We start from the raw sequence: 7,183 nt of genomic DNA, 5'->3' as shown, positions 1-7,183 counted from the left end.
TGGCATAGGAACCAGCAACCAATTCAAGTATTCTTGCCTAGAAAATTCTGTGGATAGAGGAGTCTGGCAGGCTACAGTCCATGGGGTCACAGGAGACAGACACGACTGAGCAACTAAGCACACACACACGTGTGCGCACACGCGTGCACACACACACACACAGTTTCTATTGGCTGGATTCTTGCCTCTTTAGTGTACTACAAGACGGTATGAAATTTCTAGAAATATTCCCAGATTGAGGCTTAGCTGGTTTTCTTCCATGCGTAACCCAGATGTCAGCAGGAACTCCTCTTCATAAAATCTGAGTGACATTGGCTTAAGCCTTCTATAATCTTCTTTGCTCTCTGATAGTCTAAAGTTCTTTCCAAATGGACAAGAATATAGGAACTACACAGGAATCTAGTTAAAATCACCTTTAGTACTCAAGTCCTTTTCAGCTTCCCCAATCCCCCAGGTTTCTCTCATACTCTTATCTTTGTAGGACCAAGTCTTACCTTACCCTCATGGCATCTATCTCCTTCTTTCTTTCCTCTCCACCCTCACCCACCAGCAATAAAATTGGTAACTGATGACTCGCTGACCTTTGAGTCTCAGCTTCCATAAGCTCCGGCACTTATCCACATATTGTTCCTAAGGACAGCTTCATCTCTTAAAGCTTTCTGATGTCAGAGTTAAGAATACACTTTGTTCACCTCATACATATTAGGGATGTCTGGTGAACTGAACTTCTGGTTCTGCCATGAGAAGACTTAAGAAAGTAGATATCTCAAGTTTGACTACAAAAGAAGGCTTAGTCCTGGAAGGAAATGGAAATTCTGACCTGGTCTTGGGTCTATCACTGATTTGTCTCATCATCTCTTGAATTCATATTTGAAACCAAGGGTGTGAAATATAAGTACAAATTGAAAGAACTCTTTCCAAAGACTCTGTTCCATCTGATATATCTCAGTAATGTTTCTGCTGTTGCATTTGGCATTTCCCAAAGCCCAATGGTTCAACTGTAGCAGAAAGTGGGACAGGACACAGTGAATGCAGTAATGTCAATTGAGCAGAGTCATAGCTAGATGAAACGGCACTGGGTAGAAAAAAGAAAAGTAGAAGGTAGAAATCAACTTTGTGTTATCTGATCAGAGACCCCCAGGAATGCTTAGGAGACTGGTGGGCTGGTGTGTTGCTAGAGTTTGGGAGCCTACCAGAACAAGTGGGACAAAAAAGCAACTGAAATTTGAGTGATTGCTATTGGTCATTTGTATCCACATATTGCATGTTCTAAAGTCTCAGAAAATTGAAAGAAACTGTATTCCTCATATATGTGTAGAGAAAATGGACAAAATAAAAGCCTTCTTCCTCTGCTCCCAACTATCAAATACAGAGATATTCTTCTAGAAGCTCTTAAATATCTGTAATACTTTCACTGTCTTCTTCGGAGGAAGGTGCAATGGAAAAGGTATCCAGAATATGCATGAGGTGGAGATGTAAGAGCCAGTGGAAGGGATCCAGAAATTAATAAAATAAAATGAAGACACAGAAATAACAACCTCCCCTTATCGTTGTAGCACCTAATAGTTCACAAAGAGCTTCCACATGTATTTAATAATTTTCAACTGGACAAGGTAGGTCATGACAATCCAATCCTGGGAAACAGAGCTACAAAAGTCATGTGAATTACCTAAGTTCATACTGCTGGCTAATACCAGACCTAAGAATTAAAGGAAAAGGGATGGAAACCAAGAGGTAAGTTTTAAAGGCTTGAAGAGTTTTAATTTGGAAAAAGATGGGTAGGATTTAATAGGGAGATACTTTACAAAGAATAACAGAGGTGTTTGGAGCAAGAACAAAGTTACCGTTGAGAGCTTAAATTAGCAGTCACCAGGGGGCTATCCTATATAACACTCATTATTCATAGCACCTGCTGAGATGATCATTTGATTTTTATCTTTCATTCTATTAATATCACATTTATTGATTTGTGCATGCTGAATCATCCTTGTATCTGGGGATAAATTCCTCTTCATTGTGGTGTTTAATCCATTCAGTGTACTGATGAACTTGATTTGCTTATATTTTGTTGAGGGTTTCAACATTTGTGTGCATCAGTGTTCTTGTCTAGCTTCAGTATCAGGATAAGATAGCTTCATAAAATTACTTGGAAAGTGTTTCCTCTTCTTTAATTTTTTTAGAAGAGTTCAAGAAAGATTAGTGTTAATTCTTTAAATGTTTGATAAGCTTCACCAGTAAAATCATCTGGTCTTTGGTTTTTTCTTGTTGAGAGGTTTTTAATTACTGATTTAATCTTCTTAATCATTATTGATCTGTTCATATTTTCTCTTTCTTCATGATTCAGTTTTGGATACTTTTATGTTTCTAGAAATTTATTCATTTCTGCCAGGTTACCTAATTTTTGGCATGTAATTGTTCATAGTAATCTCTCATGACCCTGTGTGACTCTGTGATGTCATTTGTAGTGTCTCCTCTTTCATTTCTGATCTCGTTCATGTCTTTTCTTCCCTTGGGTTTGTCAATTTTATCTTTTAAAAAGCAGCTAATAGTTTTACTGATCTTTTCTATTATATTTCTAATCTCTGTTTCATTTATTTCCATGCTGATCTTTGTTATGACTTTCTTTCTACTTACTTTGAGCTTAGTTTGTTCTGTTCCTAGCTCTGTGAGATGTAAAATTAGGTTATTTATTTAGCATTGCTCTTTTTCATAAACATATACATTCATCACTGTGAATTTCCCTTTAAGAATTGCTGTTGCAGCATCCCATAGATTTTGGTCATTGTGTTTTCATTTTCATTTGTTTCAAGATATTTCTTAATTTCCTTTTTGAGTCCTTCTTTGATCCATTTGTTGTTCAGGAATATGTTGTTTAGTTCCTGCATGCTTCTAAAGTTTCCAGCTTTCTACTTGTTGATTTATAGTTTCATACTATAAATCAAAATGGAGCTATTCTTAGGAACCTGTGGAATCTATAATACTCAGAAGAGGTGAGAAATGATGCTCTCTGGTACATGTTTGAAGGCAAGGTTGGAGAAAAACTTGTTTCTTCTGAGCTGTCTATTCAATAAAATTGTTACAGGAGACATAAAAGTCAATAAGATGTTAAATGCCCCTACGTTTTCTGAGATTGTTATCAGGTGTTGTGTATTACATTCTCCTTATAAATTGACCCTGAGATGAATTCCTTTCTCAGAAGGAACTAAACCAAAGGCCAAGGTAAAGGCTTGCCTCTGATAATCCTTTGTTTTACCACGACCACAGCTTTCATGATTCCCTTTACTTGAATCCAGACAGAGTGACCTTAAATTTTGGACTTGAGCACAATAAGTTTCAGTTTCTACTCATGAGTAGAACTCTGAGTTCTGCTCTTTTTCCCATTTTGGTGTTTGTGTTTATACTTTGTTAAAGGTGTTACTGTCCTTGTGTTAATGGTCCTCATTATTCTTGTGCGTGCGCAAGCTTAGTTGTATCTGACTCTACGACCCCATGGACTGTAGCCCACCAGACTGTCCGTGGAATTTACCAGGCAAGAATACTGGAGTGGGTTACCATTTCTTACTCCAGGAGATCTTCCTGACCCAGGGATTGGATCTTCATCTCCTGGTCTCCTGCATTGGCAGGTAGATTCTTTACCACTAAGCCACCTATGAAGCCCCCATTGTTCTTGTGTTTCTATCATAAACTATGTCCAGTTCTTTCCAAAATTGTTCTTGATAAAGGTAAAGGTGCAGAAGAGAAATAAAGACCATCAAAGGTAATAGCATGAGAAATATTGTAGTCAAAAACCAATCATAACATATGTGGAATTGTAAATCTTTTTTAAAAAATTTATCTAGATTTACTTCAGTTCCAGAAACACATATTAAGGGAGAGGGTTGGGAAACTTTCCCATAAAGCCCCCAGGAGTATCTACAATATATTTTACAATCAGTACAAGATAACTTATGCCTGTGGCTATTCATAATGTCAAAATGCTTCCTAATAGGAGGGGGAAAAGCATCATCTTTGATTTTTCTAGACAGAGCTTTTAATAGAATCCTTGAGATTCATTCACCATTTTTAGCCGTATCTCAAACACTTGTTTAGGATTATGTTCTATTTTTAATAAAGCTTACAAAATTGATACTAAGTGTGAATTGACTTTTTGCTAGTTTGGTGGCAAAGATATAATTATATAAACTATATTTTTTGCAGTGCCAAGTTTCTTCAAATATTTTTTTTAGATAGAATATATCAAAAATGACAGGTCACATTGGTTAGATAAAAGATAAATCCTATATCATGACCGAAATTTTCCTTTAAATCTTAAACTAAGATTTAAATGTTAGATTTTTTTAAGATTAACATTTATTAAAATATGCTAATTTAATAAGTGAAACACAGCAAAGATATAGTCAAAATGACTGGGAATAATCACTTGCATTTGCAGGAAAAAATAGATCTTAAAATTTAAGTTTAAAATTAGAGGGAAGATAAGTTTCACAAGCCCTCATTCTTAAAGTCTAAAGATAGAGTGTGTAGGTAGATATTTCTTGAGAATATTGGCAGATTGGTGTTGTCAGTATTTGATGGTTTGAATGAGATCCACTCCAAGAACTTAGAAATAAGACTGTCTTCTGAAGGATAAATCAAGAAATCAACTTTGCTCCCTACCTCTGCTCTAAATGTAGGAACCTAAGAATTAACCAGAAAAAGGATGGGTAGAATGTGCTCCCATCAAACCTCAAGATTAATGTCTAGACAAAGTCCAGATTGTAACATGTTACTCAGAATGAGAAATAAAACATGTCTCAAAATAAACTAACAAACAAACAAACAAAAATAGTTAAGTAGAGAAAAAATAGGTAAGAGATTTGAACTTGATGATATTATTCCAGGTCTGCCCACAGTGGGACAAGGGCATGTTTGGTCAACCAACTTGAAGCTTTCTAGTCCTATTGATAAGTCCTTCAAGCTATCATCTGAGAGATTTGTCACAAGCTCATACAAATCCCTCCAGTTTTTCCTCTATATTCTCTTGCTCACTCATTATTATGATTTGGCATTTTATGTTATGATAGTCTCTGACTATGCCTCTAAGTGGACATAAAAGGAAAATTTATAGGTCCTAAAATATGGGTACAAGTAAGAAGAGGATCCATGACATACGTGAGTATAGCATGGCAACACTTTCGGGACAGGTCCTGGAGATTCGGAAAGTGTCTGATACCCACACCAACTGCTCTGCCACCTTTGTTGCCTTCTGAGAGCATCCCCTGAGACACAGAAGAGAGACTGCAAGGCTACTGTGCAGCTGAGGTTATCATCATGTTTTTGATACTTGATAAATATTAACATATTGATTTCTATGAGCTTCATTTCTCCCATCTTCTTTCTCAGTCCCAGTTGTCTCTACCCTGACTTAAGATCATATAGTTTGAGTTTAGGGTGAAATTTCCCTGACATCTTGATTATTTAATTAACATGCATGCTTATGCTCACCTCAACCTCATTGGTCTTTGTGTCAGTTTCAGTAGTATGAGTCCATTTCTTTTTTATTGAAGATATATATGTTCTTCAATAAAAGGAATTTCCCTTTTATATTCACTTAGAGGCATGGTCAGAGATTATATACACACACACACACACACAGATATATATTCCTTTTCAGATTCTTTTCCCTTGTAGATTATTACAAAATATTGCATATAGTTCCCTGTGCTGCACAGTACATTTTTTGTTGATTATATTTTATACACAGTAATGCTTATAAGGAGAAGGCAATGGCACCCCGCTCCAGTGCTCTTGCCTGGAAAATCCCATGGATGGAGGAGCCTGGAAGGCTGCAGTCCACAGGGTCGCTGAGGGTTGGACACGACTGAGTGACTTCACTTTCACTTTTCACTTTCATGCATTGGAGAAGGAAATGGCAACCCACTCCAGTGTTCTTGCCTGGAGAATCCCAGGGACAGGGGAGCCTTGTGGGCTGCCATCTATGGGGCTGCACAGAGTCACCCACTACTGAAGCGACTTAGCAGCAGCAGCAGCAATGCTTATAAAGTTGAAAAGTGTGAGTTGACAATTTAAACACAGTACACGGATCACTAGCTAACTTAATCCAGAAATAAAAGGAAAAATCAAAATTATACAAAATTTTAAATAGCAAAAAAGAAATAATCACTAAAACATAAGAACTTTTTAATAAAAATTATGAGACCATTTGCAAAACTCTAAGCAAACAGTTTTAAAATAAAGATGAAATAAATTATTTTCTAGAAAAATACAATGGGAACTTCCAGTTTTCTCTTCCACATGCAAGGAGATTGAAAGTTGATATTCTGTCCCAACAGCAAGTAAAAAGCTAAACAACTGAGCCCTGGAAAATATTACGTAGGCCAAGTGATCACGGCTAATCTCATCAATAAGGCATGTTGATAGATAGTATGGGCCCTTGTTATAAAAAAGTGAGAACCACACTTAAACTTTGTGATGTTCCTCCTAAAACTCTAGTCTAACCATGAGAAAAACATCACAGACAAGCCCAAGTCCAGGGACAGTCTACAAAATATTCAACCAGTACTCCTCAAAACTGTCCAGTTTATCAGAAAGTTGGAGAAATTCTCACAGACCAGAGGAGACCAAGACAGCATAATGAGTAAATTCAGTGTGCTATTGTGGGTAAGATCCTGGAACAGGAAAAAAAAAAAAAAAAACATTAAGGAAAAACTAGTGAAATCTGAATAAGCCTCAGAAGTTAGTTAATAGTAGTGTATCATTAACATTAGATCCTTAGTTTCCCTGGTGGCTCAGACGGTAAAGCGTCTGCCTATGATGCAGGAGACCTGGGTTCGATTCCTGGGTGGGGAAGATCCCCAGGAGAAGGAAATGGCAACCCACTCCAGTACTCTCGGCTGGAAAATCCCATGGATGGAGGAGCCTGGTGGGCTACAGTCCATGGGGTCGCAAAGAGTCGGACACGACTGAGCGACTTCCCTTTCTTTCTTTCTTTCCAACAGGTGTATACATGTTCCCTATATATCCTCATAAACAATCAGGGAAAACAGTTATTAACATTCTTTGTTCTATCTTTGCAACTCTTTTGTAAATCTGAAAGTGTGTTTAAGTCAAAGTTTATTGTTAAACAGCAATTGAAGTTCCCTGTCTAATACTTCCAACATTTGGGTCATTTCTTTGTCTCTTG

General features: G+C 37.0%; 1 non-coding gene across 1 annotated transcript; it reads left to right on the top strand.

Moving 5' to 3' along the window:
• The first annotated feature begins 6,777 nt into the window (after window positions 1–6,777).
• TRNAH-AUG (transfer RNA histidin (anticodon AUG)) lies at window positions 6,778–6,849 on the top strand. Its single transcript has one exon. It is a non-coding gene; the product is annotated as a tRNA-His (tRNA).
• The last annotated feature ends 334 nt before the right edge of the window (window positions 6,850–7,183 follow it).

This window comes from Bos javanicus, chromosome 4 (assembly GCF_032452875.1).
Source record: "Bos javanicus breed banteng chromosome 4, ARS-OSU_banteng_1.0, whole genome shotgun sequence".
Lineage (NCBI taxonomy): Eukaryota > Metazoa > Chordata > Mammalia > Artiodactyla > Bovidae > Bos > Bos javanicus.
The sequence above is the reverse complement of the archived record's forward strand: the minus strand, read 5'-3'. Positions and strand labels throughout refer to the sequence as shown.